Raw genomic sequence first — 22,770 nt, 5'->3', positions numbered from 1 at the left:
ATTCTTTTGGCATGTTTGCATGTCATTCTTTTTTTCTCTGATAGCTGATGCCTCATCTGTACAATAAATTCTGGAACTCTTACCATTTTTTTTTGTGCACTACTTCCCACATGCACAATGTGACCTGAGAAGAAACAACCTGTTGCAGCTCATTGATACTGGCAGATCTGAAGTAGAGGCTATATGGAAAAATCCTTACTGTAGAGAATAGAACCTGCTACCTCTCTGACCCCACTTGTGCTGGGTATTTCCAAACAGTTCTTACGTACTGTCCAACTTTCACCCATATCATAATGTCTGGTGAAACCTAATGACCCCCAGACTTCTATGTGCTGCTGTTCAAGGAACAGGAACACTTTCAGGAGGGTCTGTACTTTCTTTTCTCTCGCAGGTCTTCTGGTGCAGAGATGCTGAGTAGTATTTTTCAAGTCTGGTATCCCAGGCTTTGACAGTCAGAAAGTTAATTAACATTTAAAATGCTTAAAGAGATGAGGGAACAGAAACTTACAAATAATACTGTGCAGAATTTATTTCCACGTTATTGCTATAAAAAGACTGGAGAGCCATAAAATCATAAAGAACAGTGAAAGGCTGTGATGTGACTTTGCTGGTTTTTGTAGTGGTAGCAATAATTGTGTAGACAATAAATACAAAAATTATCAAATGGCTTCAGTAAGCACCATGAGAGCTTCATCAGAGCACAAACATGGTCTTTTCCCCTCTGCCTGACCTTGACCAGAAAAAGTTGTCTATTCTTGCAAGAAGGAGCAGGATAGTCCTGAAAAGAACAACACTGAGAAAGTGCTAGATAAAATTAACAGAATGCTGAAATTTTCTTATGTTATTACACTTTAGAGAAAGATTTGCTAAGCTGTTTAAGGGAGGGCCAAAAATAGGAGAAGAAAGTGTTTTCAAAAGTGGTTTCAAGAGTCAAGAAAAGGAAGTATCTTAAGTCAGCAGCACACAAAAAGAGCAACTCTATAAAGGGGGAAAAAGCAATAAAAGATGAAACAAGTAATTTGAGACCCAAATAGAGGGAAGATGAAACAAAAGAAAACAAAAGAGAACCAACAAGAGAAAGTATGAAGGAAGGACACACATGGGGAAAAGATTCAAAGTTCCTGTTAGGAATATTTCAGTATCATGAAGAGAGGTGAGTATGAGCTTTTACTGGAGGGGAAAGGGAGGAAGGAAGAACAGAGGATGGCCAAGTGATAAAAAGACGACAACTGCTAAAATTCATCTGTATATGTAATCTCTTTGCACCTCTTCAAACGTCTGCATAGGCAGTCTCCTGTTCCAGCCTCTTTCTGTCAGCAGAGAAGGCAATAATGACACCCAATGCCTGGGCCACGCTGATAGATGAGGTAAAAAAAAAATCTCTTTGGAAAAGAAAGGACAAACTTCTCAAAAAGAAGTCATGCGCTTGTCAAATTAGTGGCTTTAATGAAAGTGGATAGAGACTAATGAAAGGTTAAACCTGTAAATTGCAACCTAACAAATGGGTTCACAGAGGACAGTTCTCTTTTTTTGTAGTAAGAAAAGAAATAACACTGACAAAATGTTATTGCCTTGAAGAGAGCATGACTAAACTGTAGTTTCCTCTGACAGCAGCATGCTCTCCTGTTGTTCTGCTGAGCCAGGCACTCCTGCTTCTCTTGAAGGATTGACAGACAAACAGTCCTTCATTGATTGCTGTACTTTGAGAGTGCTTTGATCATTACACTGTGTCTTCAGGAATATATACTGTAATGGTATCTCTTTCAGATCCTAGGCAGCTTAAAATAAAATCATTAAGTTCAGTCAGACATCTGATGTTTGTATGTTGTGAAAGGTTTGGTCATATTATGAGAGGTCTTATGCAGTGCAGTGGTTACGATGAAAGTACCACAAAATCATTAATGAAAATAAAATTGGGACTTGGGCTCTTTCAGCTTTTCTATCCTGTTTTTATCTTTCTGGCATTTTTTTGTGGCTTGGGCTGTTGTTGGGAAGGGACAGGAGAGGAGCTATTCAGTCAGAACCCAAGAAATGTGAAAACAGCCAGACAGGTTTGGAGAGTTAACAGGGTATGTGTGGTATTCCAGTTTAGCTGGACTTTTCCTTTGCAACTTAACCCTTCATCCCTCTTTGAGACTTCTTTCTTATGTACTATGTTTTTCCTTTGTTCTTCCAGGCTTCTTCCCTGCAAATTCTTCATATTTTGTGTGTTGCTTATTTCAAGGACTAGTTCCACCAACACCAATCTTGTGTCAAGGAGGATGTAATAAGATTTTAATTTTCAAGTTCTTTGGGACAGTGAACTTTCACTCTTACTCACTATTGATGAAGGGCACTCTAATTAGGAATGATAAAAATGAAGTTGTTCAAGTGGGAAGGACTGGCTTTGAGATATTATGCTCTACTATGTAATTATTTGATTTTGTCATACACCACCAACTGCTTGCCCATTAGGTGCCTTCCTTAAAATTTGCTTATGTTGCTGTTCAAAAGTTTCAGGCAAATCAAGAAGCTTCCTTTCCAATCTGTAGAAGAGAGATCATGAATATTCTTTTCTTCCAAATAGTATGCAGTTTTAAGTAGGGCATGAATATAATGAATATGTTGTGCAGGGGTTATACTTCAAATTTTTTAGCAGTTTGGATATTTAGTAATTTGGTGTCACATCAGGAAGTTTTAATTTGAGTGTTTTATTGTGCCATACATTTAGTAGCAATCTCATACTGGAAAGAGGAAATTGCTGCAGTCCCTATTTTTCATGGTTTGTTCAAATGAATAATTAACTATCATACATGATTAATTTAAAATATTTAATAATAAAGCATTTCAGTACACCTCATGTAACATCCTGTAGTGCTTTACAGTGTGCTGCCTATAGAAAATAAGTAGTAAAAAGTGGATCTAGAAGAGCACAAGTGCTGGATATGTGCGAGATGGCAGTCAAGACATGGAGGCCAGCATGGTGACCTTCTTATATCTGGCTGGGGGACCACTAGATCAAATGGTGGGGTAGAGGGAATAGGGTGAGAGCAGCTTCCAATAACTGCAAAAACAGGGAAGATATAAAGCAATTTTAAACTGAATCAGAAAAGAAGGAAAGATTGATTTGGTTACTTCAGGGATGTCAGATGATCCAGTGGGTTACTGGCTGAGTGACCAATTGTGATGCATTATGCAAAATGAATAATCTGTATTAATTTTGATATCCAGATGATGATTGTTGATAACTATGAAGACTGTTTATTAACATTAAAACTCACCAGAAAACTTATTCACAAGGTTCAAAACACACAGGTTGGAAATTTATGCACACAGGGAACAGGCAAAACTAGATCACTTATTTTTTAAAGTGGCAAATGCAGATATTATACTGGAAGTGGCTCTTAAGCATTTACTCACAAAGTGTAAGTCAGACAGTACCCAGAGCACGTGGAGGGGTTGCTGTTGGAGTTTCCCAGGCTCTTTTCTCAGGAAGCTGGGAGCCTGTAGCATAGTCTCTGACCTGGTCCTCTGGACGATCTGTGTCTCTCCAGGACTTCCTGTCTTGGCAGGAGTCTTGCAGAGGGGCAGGCAGGATGCAGTGCAATGTGCAGTCTTGGCACAATGTCACGCTGCCTATGCAGGCCGATCGCATGCAGGCATTTAGAGCCTGTTCCTGGTAAGCTCTCCCAGCAAATTCAGGATGCAAATGAGGCAGCAGCAGCCTCTGTGCTACCTGCTTATTCCTTTCATCAGTATCCAGCCCTAGACTAATGGGGTATTGGACATAGATTAGCCAATCAGAATGGCACTTTGCCAAGATTCACCATATTAGGTGAAGCCAGAGCTTTCCCCATCCCCTCCCACAGTTGCTTCCCCCAGCACAGAATTAGGGGGAGCAGGGGAACATGTCTGAGCAAGCCAAGGCATGGATAAGCCCATGTTTGCCCTGTCGGGTCTACCACCACACCAGAATGTAACTTTGTTTCTGATTTGGTGCACACCCTAGATAATTTCATGTATTTATGCACTTTTTTTTTGTGTGTGTACAGTAGAAATATTGGTATTTCTAATCATTCTAAGATCACAGGGGGGAAAAAAGAATTTAGTGTGTTGAGCAGCATTACCAGCTTGTACCTGCATTTTAGGAAATGGTGCCACACACAGAATGACAATTAATAAGAGTTGGAATGTGGTTTAGCAGACACGGATGGTCTGGGGTTCTCTACTTGTTGTGATGGAATAGTCACAAAGAGAGTGTTGCTTCTTAAAAACTAAATCCTCTTTACACAGTACCTTGAGGGAAAAAAAAAAAGGAAGAAAGTAGTAGTATGGAGAAGAAAAGAAGAAAAAGTATGCTTCTGGAGAAACTGCCCGAAAGACAGCTTTGTGACTTTTCTGTCCAGTCCGTGGCAGGAGCCCAGGAGGAGCTCTCGGGCAGCCCCTTACGCTCCTCCCCTGGCCTCTCAGCCGTGCAGGGTCTCAGACCATCTCCCTTCTCAGACGTACAGTTGCAGCAGCCAGGGGATGCATCATTGCAGCAGTTTGAGGGGTCCCAGGTCCCCTTTAAACAAAACCATAGGGACAGAGGCCCATCCCAGGGGGATAGACCTCCCAGGCTATTGTAATATGGTTATTCTATTCCTTTTTCGGTATCACAGCTTAAAAGACAGTGCTTGACTTCACTTCTCCCCCTTCTCATCCCTGCCTCTCCCCTTCGCTTCTCCGAGCAGCATGTGCTGTGTCTCACGGTTCATGGGGGAGTTGGCAGGCCACTGAGGCCCTGTAGGCCCAGCTGGGAGGAGCCTGTTGTGACCTACCTTTCAGGCTCACTAAGGGGTGGAAGGGGTGGAGGATTCTAGGAGCTCTGATTGCCTTATCTACATATATGTTCTTATTAGAATTCACAGTATCACACAGTATCATCAGGGTTGGAAGAGACCTCACAGATCATCAAGTCCAACCCTTTACCACAGAGCTCAAGGCTAGACCATGGCACCAAGTGCCACGTCCAATCCTGCCTTGAACAGCTCCAGGGACGGTGACTCCACCACCTCCCCGGGCAGCCCATTCCAGTGTCCAATGACTCTCTCAGTGAAGAACTTTCTCCTCACCTCCAGCCTAAATTTCCCCTGGCGCAGCCTGAGGCTGTGTCCTCTCGTTCTGGTGCTGGCCACCTGAGAGAAGAGAGCAACCTCCTCCTGGCCACAACCACCCCTCAGGTAGTTGTAGACAGCAATGAGGTCACCCCTGAGCCTCCTCTTCTCCAGGCTAACCAATCCCAGCTCCCTCAGCCTCTCCTCATAGGGCTGTGCTCAAGGCCTCTCACCAGCCTTGTCGCCAGTGTCCTCATTCTCACTCCTGAAAAGGGGTAAGAGTGGATTCTGTTCCCCAGAACTGGGTAAGCTCGTGGCCCAAACTGGAACAGTCATCTCAACGCTTCTTATGGGAGCTGATCTGAAATGATGTCCTTACACTAAAGAGGAGGACTTCCTGAAAACTTACTGAGGCAAACACACCACAGGATTTCTGGCCAAGAAAACAGAGTTATTAGATGTAGTCCACATTCATATCTAAAACTCGGATGCTGTTACAGTCTGAGTCACTAAAATTCCCACTGGTTTCCCTGTGTAGTCAAATGCTTCTCAAGAAGCACACAGCAGTGTGCAGAAGTAAAGCACAGCTGGGCTGTATTTTGGTCTTATTTCCTCTGTGAAATCATAGAACCAGTCAGGGTTGGAAGGGACCACAAGGATCATCTAGTTCCAACCCCCCTGCCATGGGCAGGGACACCCTACCCTACATCAGAGTGGCCACAGCCTCATCCAGCCTGGCCTTAAACACCTCTAGGGATGGGGCCTCAACCACCTCCCTGGGCAACCCATTCCAGGCTCTCACCACTCTCATAGAATCATAGAATCATAGAATCATAGAATCAACCAGGTTGGAAGAGACCTCCAAGATCATCGAGTCCAACAACTTCTTCTTCACATCCAGTCTGAATCTTTCCATCTCCAGCTTTGCTCCATGGTAGTCCTATCACTCCTTGATATCCTAAAAAGTCCCTCCCCAGCTTTTTTGTAGGCTCCCTTCACATACTGAAAGGCCACAATAAGGTCACCTCGGACCCTCCTCTTCTCCAGACTGAAGAGCCCCAACTCTTTCAGTCTGTCCTCATAGCAGAGCTGCTCCAGCCCTCTGACCATCCTTGTGGCCCTTCTCTGGACACGCTCCGGCATGTCCACATCCCTCTTGTAATAGTGGCTCCAGAACTGGATGCAAATATATCTCCATGGGACTTGCTACTGGCTACTCAGTGACTTGCAAGGAGATACATAAAAAACCAAACAGTTGTGGTTTTCTTTTCTCATAATAATTTTCTTAACTAAACTTTTTTCCTGTTAGTATTACTGAAATTTGTTTTTGATTTATTATCTTAAATTGGGCATTAAAGTTTTTTTTTTTTTTGGTAAGGATTATGAGTTCCAGATAATGTGACTTCTCCCAACCCTTTCATTATTCCTGTTTTTCAAGCAGCAAGTTGCTATGTAAAAAAAAACAACAACCAAAACCCCTTAACTTTGTTGTTTCGGCTGCAGTTTTTGAATTATGTTATTTTAAAATATCTTTGACACTTCTAAATGGGCCAATCAGAAGCACAAAAAATGTCAGCCAAGGTAGAGGCATTTATCCAGTTATGTGCAGTTGGTCTTTTTTGCTGAACTCAAATTGGAGTCTCCTTTCCTATTCAGTGTAGGCAGGGCAGAGCCTAATGCTGGAAGTAGCCTGCAAAAAAATCTTGGTTTACGAGAATATTGTGCAAAATGTGAAGCTGATCCGAAACTCATGAGGGCTTGGGGAGTTTTCCACGTATTTCTGTCAACTTTGGAGCAGGCAGTGTATGGAGGAGGGAGAGGACATCCTACTGTTATTGGTGGAAAGTTCCTCAAGGGCAAGTAGTCCATAAAATGAGTTTTGCTATCAGGCAGGCAGAGTGTGGCCAAAATCGCTGTGAAATACACTGAACAAGTTCTCTGCAGCCTCTGTTTATGGAGTTTATTTAGATTTTTAGTCATATTTGAAAATTTTCCTTACTCTCCTATAAACACTAACTATCCACCCTGAGCTCCTTGTTAATGTAATAAGTACAACTGCCAGTTTGTCGCAGAGGCACCTAGGCTAAAACAGTTACAGTAAGATTTTTTAAGGGTCAGATGTGAGAATGATAAGTCCAAGGTCAGAAAGAAGAGCTTTTATCATTGATACAGGAAAAGCAAGGATGGATCCCGAATAAAACCTCAGCTTTTTATGAAAATTCCACATTGGGTAGAATCATAGAATCAACCAGGTTGGAAGAGACCCAAGATCAGCCAGTCCAACCCATCCCCCAGCCCTATCCAGTCAACTAGACCATGGCAGCCTTATCCAGGCTTTTCTTGAACACCTCCAGGGACAGTGCCTCCACCACCTCCCTGGGCAGCCCATTCTAATGCCAATCACTCTCTCTGTGAAGAACTTCCTCCTAGCATCCAGCCTATACTTTCCCCGGCACAACTTGAGACTGTGTCCCCTCGTTCTATTGCTGCTTGCCTGGAAGAAGAGACCAAACCCCACTGGCTACAGTCTCTCTTCAGGTAGTTGTAGACAGCAATGAGGTCACCCTTGAGCCTCCTCTTCTCTAGGCTAAACAACCCCAGCTCCCTCAGTCTCTCCTCATAGAGTTTGTATTCCAGGCCCCTCACCAGCTTTGTCACCCTTCTCTGGACATGTTCCAGCACCTCAACATCTCTCTTGAATTGAGGAGCCCGGAAATGGACACAGTACTCAAGGTGTGGCCTGACCAGTGCTGAGTACAAGGGCAGAATAACCTCCCTTGTCCTACTGGCCACACTGTTCCTGATGCAGGCCAGGATTTGTAGTTAAAGTGAATTTTTCTTCTTTTCTAACAAGTTTTCTGTTTCTTAGTGCACACTAAAAATAACCTGTATTAATAACATGTGTGTTATTACAAAGCTCTGATAAGATCTAATGAAGGGCTGCAATCCTGCTCTTTGCAGAGTTTGTTTCCCTAATGTGTAGCCAAGTCTTGATGAGTCTCAAGAAGAATCTCTAAAAGATGAAGTGCAACTCCTATCACAGTACTTGTCATTTTCCCATGCTATCTGTTTCTGCAGTGTGGAATTTAAAAAAAGAAAAAAAATTATATAAATATTTATGCAAATGTTGATTTATTATTCAGTAATCAATCTCTGTTGGGTACATTATAGCGTAATCAGTTGTATGTTAAAAAGCATTTAATTTCATGCCTAATTAACATATTATAAATTGAGGAGAGAAAATTAAATTATTATGGACAGTTTGCAAATGTAATACATACAGTGTCTTCAATAATTGCATGAATATTGGATGTAATATGATGTGTTGCTTCTGCTCTCTTTTGTGCACACTCGTTACTGATAGAGTGGAATGAATGGGCTCCAAGGGACATGTACTGTACTGCCTTGGAGCAGCATCAGATTGCCATTAACATCAAAGCAAACTAGGTGCAGAGGCAGAGAATGGTATATGGCCCAGTGTGTGTAAATTAGATCAGCTCCGTGTAGGCATCTGGAATTTTGAAACACATCTACCTTTTGAGCAGCAATTTCCTGTAACTTGATTATTTTGGCAAATAGCTGCATAGTTCGGGCCCAATCCTCCTCTTTCTTCAGTCAGTGGCAAAATTCCCTCTGACTTCAATGAGAGCAGCAGAAGGTGCCAAGAAACACGTGTGTAGCTTGCAGAGTTTGGCTATGCCTAATTTCATAGCACTATAAATGCTGCAAAAATTCTTGCCACAGAGTACTTTGTTTTGTGCTGTCTTTGCACTTCACATAACGAATGTCTGCTTTCTGTAAAGGGAGTAATGATTTCTTGAGCAACTGCAGAGACAATATGTATTGGTTTATAAGACTTTCTTTGGGATCCCTGACTCCCTGGGAGTTTGAAGCCAGCTGTTTGCATTGCTTAGGACTTAGGATTTCTGAATATGGCATAAGTTTGACTTTTATTTAATTAAATGTACTTTGTAAGGGAAAATGTGATACAACATGCAGAACTGGGGTCAACAAAATGAAGGGCCATTGGGACTGCTTAGTTTTGTTCTGCTGAACTATGCAAATTAGCTCCCAAATGAATTATTACCTTTAGCTGAATAACTGAGCAATCTTTGTTATTTAGAGATAAATAATAATACACATTACTGAATTCCACTGACAAATAAATCGTTATATGACTGTGCATGTTTAAAAAAAGCCTTGAGAAGTAAAGCTCCCTTCAGTTGATAACAGGACAGTTTTGTAAACCATTTAGAACTGTGATAAAATCCTACTTGACTGGCCCATGAGCAGATGTGACAAGTTGAATTTATTTCCTCTCTTACCAGGAAGCTTTGCAGGAAACTCTTAACATATGGTACTTTTCACTTCCATCTAGAGCTATAAATGTTATTGGAAAAGGATGTTCCCAGGAGCAGCAAGTTTCTGACGTTTCTGCCAAATGGACTCCAAATGATCCTTCTGTGGTTCTAAATTCCCTGAGTTCTTAGGAGCTGGCAGCCAAGAATCTCTGATCTAAACACAACTCACTAATTTAATTATTTTATTATAGATCTCTTGCAAACCAGTGACTTTGCATCTGTATTGGATCTAGCTAGGCAGGAAGCACAAGTTAGAAGAGCATAAATATTTTGTTTCTTAACTGCTTTTTGCTTGAAAACTTGGAAACCATTTCACACACCAAGTCAGCCACACAAGTATGAATGCAGAGGAACAAGAAGGAGAGGTAAAAGTAGCATAAACTTGTACTGGTTTTATATATTTGAATGTCTGTCTCTCTTAGAGAGACCAAGTAGCACTCAGCAGGTAGGAGTAGTGACAAAGATCATAGAATAGCATTGAATGGCTGCACTCTAGATCTTGTCTTACCCCCTCTCCAAAACCATGATTTAATTACTTGTACAGAATACATGTCATTGTAACCTTTGTATCTTGTTTATAATAGCACAAGAAATTCAGAAGAAGCACCAAAGTTATGTTTTCATTTAATGTTGCTCCAGAGTATTTTACTTTAACAAACTAAATGGCTAAAGTTTGCATCTTTTGGAAGACTGTTTTCTGGCTGCAAAACAACATTTGTTTTAAGATTATGAATTTACATTGCAGGAGATTTCAATTTGCAGGTTTATCTAGAGGATTGAAAGAAAAGGAGGAGGATTGTGTTTCAGGCAGGACCTGCTTAGGAATGACGTTAAAAAGAGGAGAAATGTGAGATGGAACTGGTAACTCAGGAAACCACAAACAAATCCCCCACAGTTACCAGAGGCTGGGCACGTCTGGTGACAGTGTTTGGTATGACCCTGACCAAGCCTTCAGACTCTGAGAGGGAGAAAAGGAGTTGGTTTTGTTTTTTTCATTTGGTCAGTCAGATCAGCTTTGGATAAAAAAAATAAGCAAAGACTGGTCCAACAGGAAGATTTCAAGTTCCTTGGACATGGGCCCTTTGCCATGAAAGGATAAAGGTGTATCTATTTGACACAGATACAGTGTTTGATGAAAGAAAGACTATTGATTTAAAATCCAGCTTTGGCTTGGGTGTGACAGTGCAATTTATCTTCTCCTCTCACCTTCTATTGTGGGGGTTTGCATTAGGTGAGCTAGAGGAGGGGTGTTATCATCCAAAGGTTTATGCCGTGGCTCTGCTGTCCATGAGCTTATGTTTATGTGAGTGTGTTAGGAGAGAAAAAATAGTAGATCTAACTGCCAAAGACTTTTTTACTTGTACTGCATTTTCATATAAAACAAGAAATGGAAGTCACTGTACCAAAGAAAATGGTGATTTTTCTGACATCACAAGACTTGGAATAGGTCAGCTTGGAGGAATACACTCTGGAAGAATGTTTTTGGTTTGTGCAGGATGGGAAAGCAAAACTAGCAATGAGCAGTGTTGCTGAGATTTGTGCTAGTGCTCCGTAGACTAGGACAAGTTGGAACTGCTGAATGGCAGCAAATAAACCAGGGAGTAAACAGGGGTGATAAAAACACTGAAATCGTTAATAAAAATATGAATATAACTGGTGAGAATAACATTTACAAAAAGTATAAGTCCAAGGAATCATAATAAGAAAGAGAAATTTTACCCAGATGCACACTGGAAAAATCAATCCATTTTATTGCTTCAAGAAAAAAAGCTATCTTAAGAGAGAAGGAGTAGGTGAGAATCTTAAGACTTTATAAAAGTGATAAACACAGTTGCACTCTTACTGTGTGTCTAGGTAAGGCTTTGAAATGTTTGTTTTTCTCCTTCTTGGAGGGGCCAAACTTTTGAACAGTGATGGAAAAATGCAGGTAACGCATCTATCCCTGCAAGACTGTGTTCTGACAAGGCATTAGTAATACCATGTAGTGTTTTATGCTCCCCTTCTAAAGATCTCATATAGAGTCATATAGAATCAACCAGGTTGGAAGGGACCTCCAAGATCTTCCAGTCCAACCTATCACCCAGCCCTGGCCAGTTAATTAGGCCGTGGCACTAAATGCCTCATCCAGGCTTTTCTTGAACATCTCCAGGGACGGTGACTCCACCACCTCCCTGGGCAGCCCATTCCAATGGCAAATCACTCTCTCTGTGAAGAACTTCCTCTTAATATCCAGCCTAAACCTCCTGCAGCACAACTTGAGACTGTGTCCCCTTGTTCTGTTGCTGGTTGTCTGGCAGAAGAGACCAACCCCCACCTGGCTACAGCCTTCCTTCTTAAAGTGTGAAATTATATTTATGAAACTGCTTGTAAATCACTACCATTGATTATGTTAATTGGGAGTGAATATTCTGCAAACTATGGCAACCTCATTTGGGCTGCCTAACCTGCAGAGGGAGAACCCACACATGAGCCTAGATTTTAGCATCAAGTGGAAAAAGTGTTGACACCATGTAACAACTTGAGGGAGTTATTTCTCCACACATTGCTGATGGCTTTCTAGTTCAGTTTCCCACATTGTTATCTAAATATATTACAGCCATAACAATCTGGGTTGTTATATATCACATTAATTTATACCTTATATATCTGGTACCTACAGAAGCATAAACTTTATACTTACCTACAGAAGTATAAACAGCTTTGATATCTTTCTGAACTAAAGATTGTTTTGGCAATTAATAAATGCTGTTAGACATTTACTGTCCCATTCTACAACCTCAAAACCCCTGCTATAATTAATTTCTTACTTTTATCCTAAATACATGTAGCTAAGCACTTGATTTAGACTGAGTGTTAAAGAAACACTAACAAAAGAGAAAATAACTGCTTAGTCAAATTTTGTTTTTGTTTTCATGTGAGCAACCTTCTGAATTCACTGCAGTACATTTAAAGGCAGAGTTTGGACAGTAATTTAGCAAATCTTATGTAGTGGAGCTATGAAATCTCAGTAAAATTATTCTATTGATCAATTGATATTTTATAACCATATAATTGCTGTCTTACTAAATCTAATTTAACTTCCAATTTTAGACACTTAACTCAAAGTCTAAATCAACATTTTCTATTGATGATATTATTATAGGATTTCAATCCTGAATTGAAGAAAATGAATTGTAACTTTATGTTGAATTCAGTATAAACTTAATCACGCACTTCTAGCACAGTGTAAATTCCTTCTTGCACCCTCTTTGTGGTGCAGTATATCTGTTCTTGGTTAGAACATCGTGATAAGGAAATAGATTGCATTTCCCCTTTCTAGCTTTTATGAGGAGGATTGTTGTGCCTCTACATTCCCTTTGAAAATTCAGGCATACTGTAGAAAGAAAGAGTAACAGAGGAGACAGATTCTTTCAGCAGAGCCTGAACTTTGGGCAGACAGAAAAGTAGTATGGGCTAAAGCCACAACAATAATTAAGGAGGTGGGAGATGCTAGAGGATTTTTTAAGAGTAAAGAGCCAGGGTAAATTTGCACAAAGGGAGACTTGAAATTGTTGTATGCAGTGGGAAGGCAGAAATGCCACGTGCTTTGCCTCACCAGTGGACCTCATGATATGAACGTCATTGACTTTAAGAAATGCATTGACCACATTTACTGAGTCATGTCCATCTCTGTGGATTTAAACCAAAGCCTGAGTAATGTTAAAGACTCACATATTTCAGCTGTAGCCAGTGCTTTCTACTAAATCTGTCTCTGCCAATGATGTCTCAGTAGGACTGGGCCTCATTCTTCTGTCACTGATTGGAGGAAATCCAATCGAAGCAAATTGGAGCCAATTGGTGTTTCCCTTATGCTGTGGTAGGAGAATTGGACTCATTGTCACTAAGGAAGTATCAGAACTTTCTATTAATGTCACTTTTCAGTTTTATAACATTTTATTAAAAGTTCCCTCATGTGGGAAGTTTTCTCCTGCAACGAGGTATGGAATGTAAACATCAGGCCCTGTGATGGGAAGTGTCCTTGGAGTCTTACTGATTCCCAGGGGCCTAGGCTGAGAACAGTGAGCAACCCACGCACAGCTGTCAGGGGATGGAAACTGCCGGCCCCTGGGGTGGACACAGCCCCAGGGGGCTGACCCTGGCCAGCCCCCCTGGGTGGTATTCACATGTTGTTTACCACAGGTAACCTATCTCTGCCTTACACATAACTTGGGGCCAATCTGCACTGTCCACTTCGGCCAGCCCCAGGCTGGTTGTGCACACCCTCTCTGGGGGCTATATAAACCATTGCATTGCCTTAATAAATTGTACTGATGCACAGATGCCTAGAAGCTGCTGTCTCGAGTCGTCAGTACCCCGATCTCGCCTCTCGCCAGCCTCCGTACCCCGACACCCTCGGGCTGTGTTCACTATACAGGTTTTAAGGGAGGAAAGATGTGTTTTATACTGAGAACTCATTTGGTTTATTGTTAGAGGATGCTTGTGTTCAGAACTTAACGGGATGTTACTTTCAGGACATTGTCTCCTTTTCTGTGACTACTGGTCTGTTAATGGACTATTTGCCCAAATTTTCATTGGCTAGCTTTATTGGGTTTTGGACTAGTTTGAGGAGAACTCCTGTTTCATTGCTAAGCTCAATACTTGGCAATATAGTCATGCCTTTGACTTTATAATAGATGAGTTTTTAAATATTACATAATCTGTATTAATACCAAACTTCCATGTTTTGCTAGAAAAGGACTGTATTTTGCCATCGGGTATGAACATGTAACTTTTACTAATTTAAATGAAGGTTAAAAGAACACTTTTAAGCATTATAATAGATTTCAGTTTGCCATTTCTCTCTTTATTATTCTAAATGGATCTTCGAACATCCTATCTAGTTTTTAAGACAGATTACTTTGCCACCATTCTACTTTTTTTTTCTCAATTGCTGTCATTATTATTCTTTTTTGCACTCTTTATTTATGATGTCATTTTAGTTTAAGGCTGTTGTCTTGTAGTCGTTCTGCCTTAAGCATCATTTTTCCCTGTGGCATGAGAATGAACATAGTGAAAGGTGCAAACTGTCTAAAACAACAGCCTGTTCAGACTTTCATGGGGTTTGTGCCATATTGTTAGTCACACAGAAATGTAGATGCTGGAAGTGCTCCCCTATGCCTAGGATTTTGCCACACTTTGAGTGTATTTGGCATGCTGCAGAGTCTTGCTATTCCCAAGGAAGCAGAAACCTAGTCATGAGTGCAGAACACAAGGCAAACAAAGCACTGTTGTTTATTGTTTTTGCAATCTTCTTTCTTGTATGCCTTTAAAGGCTGAGACCATAACCCATAATGTCTTTATTATCAATGTAGAAGTGGAATTTGAGTCTTTCTTGTGTTTACACATAAAAGGTCATCAGCTCAGCTCTGTAGTTATACCACAGAATCACAGAATGTCAGGGTCTGGAATAGACCTCAAAAGATCATCTAGTCCAACCCCCCTGCTAAAGGAGGATCACTTAGATCAGACAGGAATGCATCCAGGTGGGTTTTGAATGTCTCTAGAGAGGGAGACTCCACAACCCCCCATGGAAGCCTGTTCCAGTGTTCTGTCATGCTCACAGCGAAAAGATTCCTCCTCATGTTTACATGAAACTTCCTATGCCTCCACTTCCACCCATCACCCCTTGTCTTGTCACTGGGCATGCAGTTCTCCTTGTTTGCTGTTGGCAGCTGAAGTCACTCAGGTTTCAGAAACTGATTCTTCACTTTACGTGATGATTTACACCTTATTTTGATTGCATTCTTTTGGAAATTGAGAGACCTGTTCTAGAGAATCCAAACTGCATTGCAGACAGTATGAAATTGAAAGGACCAGCTGATACACCAAGAGATTGTAGTGGCATTTAGATAGACCTCAACAGTCTGGAGCAATGTGCTCTTGTGTCAAAGAAGGTTGACAGCCGCCTTGCCAAGATGTTGAGGGAGATGATCCTTCCCCTCTGCTCAGTCTTAATGAGATGTCTGGAGTGCTATGTCCAGTTCTGGCTCCCTCAACACAAGAGATATATATGGACATACTGGAGACAGTTCAACAAAGGTCTAGGAAGATAATGTACAGTCTGGAAATTGTCATATGAATAAAGACTGGGAAAGTTTAGACTGTTCAGCTAGAGAAGAGATGTTCTGGAAGGTCTTATGAATGTTTCTAAATACCTGATGGGAGTCAGTGAAGAAAATAAAGCCAAACTCTACCAGTGGTGCCCAGCAAAAAGACAAGAGACAATGGAGAGAAGCTGAAAGAGAGGAAATGCCATGCAAACCAAAGAAAATCTTTCTTACTGTGAGGTTTGTCAAACATTGCCCAGTGAGATTTACGAGTGTCTGTCCTTGAAAGAATTTAAATCTTGAATGGACATGGTCCCAAACCACCTGCTCATGCTGAGCTTGCTTTGAGCAGTAGATTTGGGCAATATGGTTTCCAAAGGTCCCTGACAACATGAATGATTCTGTGAATCTCTTATTCATATTCTTGCTTACCAGGTCCTAATATACCTTCAGATCATGCTTTCAGGAAATAACTCACCACAATTGTCTGCATGCATGGCAGTCTTCAAACCTCTGCCCCATTCAAGGCAAAGATATACCCATATATGATAGAGATGCTTAGATATTGAAAGAGCATGTGCTCAGTGTTAGTTCAAAATGACATAGTCCTTCTTCAGGCCTGCTGAGAGTTTTGTAGATACCTTCACTGGAAGTGTTTTGCAAGATATCCATATCTATTGGTACACCTTTTTTTCAAGTGCATGACCCTGGTAAATTCTTCTACTAGATTTTGTCATCTCTTGTACACCAATCTGTGATTTTTATCTTCCAACTACACTGCCAGAATAAGTTCATGTGCTAGTCTTGGCTCCTCATCTGCAAAGACTTGCATTCTCCATTCTTATTTCCATCAAGTCTCAATTTATTTCAAATATTAAGTTCATACAATGTCATTTATTTTTGTGGAGTCTCCATTTAACTTGAGAGGAGGTTGCCTCTGACTGCTTTTTGTAAATGGCTGTGATCGTGTAGCTTTCTTGAAAATGCTTCATTTGTTAGTGTCTGATGCACAAAATAGAAGCTGCTTGTTAGCTTTGACCAGACACAGAGACCACACAGAACATATTTTAATGTACTTACTGAATAATCAGAATCCTAAAAACCAGATGCTTTTCTAGTACAAATACTTGCCTTTAGAAATTTAGGATTTGATTGAATAGTGCTGGGGGATAGGTTGGACTGGATGATCTTGGAGGTCTCTTCCAACCTGGTTGATTCTATGATTCTGTGATTCCAAGAATTTGCAGATACATCTTTTAAATTCACAAGCATCCCTCTCTCTAGTCATGTTTGGTAACATGTTAGGATGGTTATAAACATAAAGAAGTTTAAGCATAGCAATTTAAAAATATGAAGTAATTTTTTTGCAGAGACATTTCTTCATTATTTGCTCTATTCTAATTTGGACTCTACCACCAAGACATGAGCTGGACCCCTAACTCATTTTAAATACATTACTGAACAAACGCTAATGACTTTTGGTCATTATCAGCATGGACTAAATTCATGCTGGTTTTCATCAGATGAAAGACTGTGTCACACTAAGATTCCCTTGAGCCATCCAGTCCCTCAGCTATCAGCAGCACTTTAATTTTCTCACAGAGACAGTATAATGTGAGCACTCAGCCTGGTTCACTCAGAAAATGTGGTAATTTTTCATACTTTCAAACACAGATGTTCTACCAAGTTTCATCCGGAGAGGCTAAATCTACATTTTAAAGCAAGGACACCCTAGATGTTACGTTTGAAAGAACATACAACATGGCACAAAGAAATAAATGAATATAATTGTGTAACAAAAGTTATAAATCAGACTCAGGAGACAGGAATAACAAAATAAAAGTGAAAAATTCACCTTTTTAATTACAGTGGTGAAGCCTCTGAGCTTGTGAAAACATTCATTTATATAATTCTGATTTATACAACCCTTACAGGAGACTTTGCTAAACATCTCTCTTGAATATAATCTTGCAGATGGGAAAGTGTGTGAGTTTTTTAGTTCTCACAAATTATAGGATATAATTAAAACACTGTCATGAACACATTTTATCTGCAGAAATCAGATGCTAGGCTTTTAAAGAAAAATGTTTAGCAAGAAATATTTTCTTTTAAAGGTCAATCTTAAATATGTATATTAGCTTTTTTTTGGCTTTTGTTAGTTTTTTTCCTTTTCCAGTTTTGCTTGTTATTATTACACCATAAACCTTAAAAAAAAAGATGTTCTTTGTCTCCTGAAAAATGTGACAATTTCCTGAAGAATTGTGTACCATTAATATTTCTGCATCTGTGTTTGGCAGATAGAAAAATGTCAAGCAGTTTGTATGACAATTGCCAACGAAACTCAGCAGTGACATGTTTCTAGGGCCCATCTCACTATTGCCCTACAATCTCTAGTAGCAAGCAGTAAGCACAGTGGTTGCAGAGAGAAGGCTGTGGGTTTTTTTCTGAAGAAACTGAAAAATTAAGTAAAACTGTAGGGGACAAACCTGAGCTAAGAATGTTTGGGTTACTAAGAATATTTGGGTCTCCTACTGCAAACTGGGAAGAATAGGCTTACAGATAATGAATATGCTTCCTGGCTTTGAGGGCTGTGTTCAAACGTCAGATAGCTTACTGATTGATGTAGACAGAAATTTAAGGGGGAAGTCTGGCTCTTTAAGTCCTTGTTTAGCCTTCTCACTAGTCTACATAATGTCGCTGTTGAACTTGTTGCAATTCTTTGTAGATACATCTCTGAAATATTGCCAGCACTTACAAAAAGATTAATCTCTCCTTCGCTGCATGAGTTTTCTTGAGATACACAGTTAACATATTTGCTCTTCTTTCAAGTAGATTTTGTCTTGCCCTATATAGAAATATCATGAGATGTCAACAAAGGATAGCTATATACTATATAACAAACACATATCAGTTTAATATTGTGCTTGTGAATATATGACACTTTAGAAGAAGTAGAACTGTGGTTCAATTTCTCAAAAGAAAATTATTCAAGGTAGCAGGCTCTAATATATTCTTCTGTAAAGAAATACCTGCAGGCGAGGATAATATACAGATTCCCACGTAAATCTTGACATCCTTAGCTCAGTGAGTTGGTTTGCATGCTCTTAGAATCTGGGAAGTGCAAAGGAAGCAGGTCTGATGTTACCTGGAACACTCAGTGGGATTCTCATTGCAAGCCTGCTTTTCTCCTACACATCGCCCATGGCAGTGTGTATGCCACCACCTTCACAAAGTGTGCCTACCTCTGGCACATCTGCTTACCAGAACATCCCTAGGTGTCTAACCTGAATCAGAGATTGGCATGCAGGGACCCCTTAACAGAATGTTGCAGAGGGGAAATTAATTGATGCGAGATGATATTTTCCAAGATTAATATTGTGTATTAATTTTGCTATTCAGAACTCTCACCACCCCTGACCACTAATTTTAATAATATTTAGGTTCTTACACGGTCATGGAAACAATCTATGGATAATATCTAGATCTAGTAATAACCAACAAAATATATAAACATTAATTGAACTGGAAGAGAAGGTTCTGCAAATGCCACTTGCGGTCAATATGCTGCTTGCCCACTAGGTGGGCTCAAGGAGCTCTTTCTGCTCTATGGCAGAAGACAATGGAGAATTGCAAAAAGGCATTGAAGCATTTACTCACAAATTATTTACTCACAAATATTGTTACTCACTTGTGGAGGCTAGCCACAGTCCAGACAGTGCCCAAATGCTTTCAGGGCACTCTTTCTTGTTGGACATTGAGACTTGAATCTTCTTGGCTTCTGGGGAAAGGATGCAGACAATCTCTGACCTTGTCTCCTGGCTTCTTCTGGACGATCTGTGTATATGTCCAGGAATTCTAAGCAGGACCTTCAGGTGCAGAGGCAGATGTTGTGCAGTCTCAGCACGATGCCACGCTGGCCACACAGGCCCATCACGTGCAGGCAGCCAGGGTCTGCTCCTGGTAACTTGCGGCAGTGGAGTTTAGCAGGCAAGCAATAAGGCAGTGTGCAATAGCAGCATGGCTGGGCACAGCAAAGAGCAGGGAAGCAAAGCAGTGAAGCAAAGGCAGGTTGTTCACCTGTATATCTCCTTTTATCAATGTGGGCCGAGATTAATTTCCCTTTGGACACAAGAATAGCCAATCAGGATGGCAGTTAGCCAAACCTTACCATATTAGGCAAAGCCACAGGCTCACTTTTCCCTAATTTTGGAAAAGCACAGGCCTTGCACTAGGCAGGCACAAGCTAAGTGTGTGTACCTTGTTTACCACAGGGCTCTGGACAGGCCAGACTCAGTGGTTGCAGGTTCTCTTGTGTCCCATTTCCTGCACTTGCCTCTCTGATGGAGCATAAAAACATGCCTAGGCAAGGCAGGACATGTACAAGCTTATTTTGGGCCTATCAGGCCTACCACAACACAGAACCCATATGATGTTTAAACCCAGGCTCACTGTTTCTCAGCAGATTTAACTAATGCCTTATAGGATACAGAGAGAAACAGTGGCTACTTCGCTCCTGTAAACCCCGTAGGGAACCTCCTATGTGTTTTTAATTGTATAGAATGGAATGGAAGAATCTTAAAATTAAACCTAGAAGTCAAAATTACTGATGTTGGATGCCATGTCACTTTGTACACAAGTACTTTTTGTACCGAACTGGAGCCTGTCAGTATAGATGAAAATACATTAAAAAAACGAAGCTGATGGAATGTAAAGATTTCTGTTGTCTATAGCGACAATTAATGGTAGCTTTTTCTCCCCATTCTTTTACATTACTTATATGGCTGTGAGTAGACTTAATAACTGAGGAAGAACTCTCGGAGTATTTAGTTATTCACTAATTTATTTTTTACATTGAAGTAAATATAGAAGTAAAAGAGATCAAACATCTCTGGCAAGATTTTGACTTCACCAAAGATGCTGCTGTAGATTCATTGGCTTCATCAAGACATTACCCTGTGTCTACTAGATTTGCCTATTTAGCTATGAAGTCAACCAGGCAGAAAAGGTAGGCTGCTAATAATACATTAATGGGCTTTAGAATTCTTTTAAGGATGTAATGGCAAGGGGTTGGAACTGGATGATCCTTGAGGTCCTTTCCAACCTAAACCATTGTATAAAAATCTGAAGTATGTTATGGATTAATATAAATTCATAGAGGCACCATCATTTTCACTTTTAGATATTTCATTTTGCTTTCAAAAATGTGGGGAAAAAAAAAAGTATTATAATTCAGTGTCTTTCATAGGTAAGGCAATTGAACTACCTGACAATCTACCCTGAATATGGGATGTAAGATTATCTTGTCTTTAGTATTTAATTGTTTCATCATTAGGTTTCTTCCCATGTCTGAAAATGCAGAAAATTCTATTTTTTTTTTTAAACTAAGCTATGTTATTTAGATGCATAAATTTGCTTAAGCCTCTGTGGGTTACTCTGACTTGTAGCAATAACGATACCAGCAAAGATATTCCATTTGAGAAAATATTTAAATAAACTTTCTTCATCCAAAAATGAGATGCAGTGTATTTACATTTTTATTTGATGAAGCCTGTTCCTGCTATCTTTGTTCTTAATTTGGTCTCAAAAGAATTAGTAGTAAGAGGAAAAATAGTCTGTAAATATGTATGAAATCAAATTTAGAGAGTAGGCTAAAAGGTATTGACTGCCAGCAGCGCTAAACGGCAGGAGGCAAAATTTCCTCCATAGTTTTCTTCTTGGCTGGAAACACATTGCCTTCCATCTAGATTATTTAATCCTCAAAATGCACATCAAAGCTTCTCATCGGGTGGTGTATGTCTTTATAGGCAGTTGAATGTCAAAGATCTAGCTTAAAGATTTTTTGAAAAATGTAAAACATAATAGATCCTAGATAATAACACAGCAGTGGAGCTCCTGTACTATTCCTTCCAGCAAAGTATTGGTATCACAGGTCATAGCTAATCTTTATAGCAAAGGAAGAGCAAATTTCCTACGTGAGAATCTGTGACATCCACCCAACAGATAGAAATAAAACAATTGAGTCATGTTACTGGACTAATATTAGCTTGTTAACAATTCCCTTCTCTCTTTACACTTGTGGCTTGCCAGAACAATAGGCTATGAGTTATCTCATTCCTCCAGACCAATTAGACAGTGGAAAAATGTATGCAGAATATGTATGAAACATTTTCCTCTTGTATATTCTTAACAGGATGCAGGCTTGAACGTTGTCCCTCTAATTTAGTTCAGTCTTTTGCAAGAGCTGATTACTTCTAGGGATTGCATCATGCATCTAGGGATCTCTCATGCATGATTATCTCATTCTTAGGGAGTACCTTAAAAACCTTTTAAACAGTTTATATTTCTGAGTTTGAATTTTGCTCTAAGTACCTAAAATAGCCAGACATTTGTAAAGAGCCTCACAAGGAGACTGAATAGTGGGGATTTTTGGTGTTACCTCTGTTACAGGAGCAGGCTTTACCCCTCAGCAGCTTCCAAAAGAGACATGGAAGAAAAGAGGAGTGGGAATTAAAAGGAGCCTCTTCATTCTGCCATGAATATCTCCTGTTCTTTCTGTTTGCATTAGACTCCCCTTCCCTTTTATTTGTTTAAATACCAGTGATACAATATTTCCTATAGATGGCTCAGCTGTGACACAGAAATAAGGTAACTGTGCTGAATACTCAGGAGTTTAATTTCTCATCTATTTAAAGGCTTCTTTTTAAAATCCTGAGTAGTCGTGTTCCCATCTCTATCTGTGACCTTCCCTGTCTTTCTTCTCGTTATCCTCTTCTTGTAGTGCCTTTTTCTTTCCAACAACCTTATCTCTAGTGATAGCTTTCCTCACTGTTTCTGCTACTGGGAAGTTTTACTTCATCACTTTTCTGTCTTTCCAGATCTCATTATTGTTTTCCATAACTTTTAATTTCCTGTCATGCTTTACTGTCACCCTCCTCCTGTTGTGTTTTAAGTAACACTCTTCTTTTAACTTCCATAATCAAACACAACTTCTATTAAAGCCCCAGACTTTGGTTAGCTTTCTTATCTCCTTACAATTTAGCTAGCCTTTTGGTGGTTGTAGGGCTTTGGTGATGTTTGTCAGGAAAATTTGAAACACTTCAGAGTGAGATATTAGACTGAGTAAAATCTCTCCTCCCGCCCCTTGCCACAGTCCTAATTGCTTTTGTTATGATATGAGGTTGGGGAACAGCCATGTAGCCCACCTACCCCTAGAATAGCCACTTCTAGCCTAACTTTTGTGACTGTTTT

This window comes from Pogoniulus pusillus, chromosome 8 (genome assembly GCF_015220805.1).
Source record: "Pogoniulus pusillus isolate bPogPus1 chromosome 8, bPogPus1.pri, whole genome shotgun sequence".
Lineage (NCBI taxonomy): Eukaryota > Metazoa > Chordata > Aves > Piciformes > Lybiidae > Pogoniulus > Pogoniulus pusillus.
The sequence above is the reverse complement of the archived record's forward strand: the minus strand, read 5'-3'. Positions refer to the sequence as shown.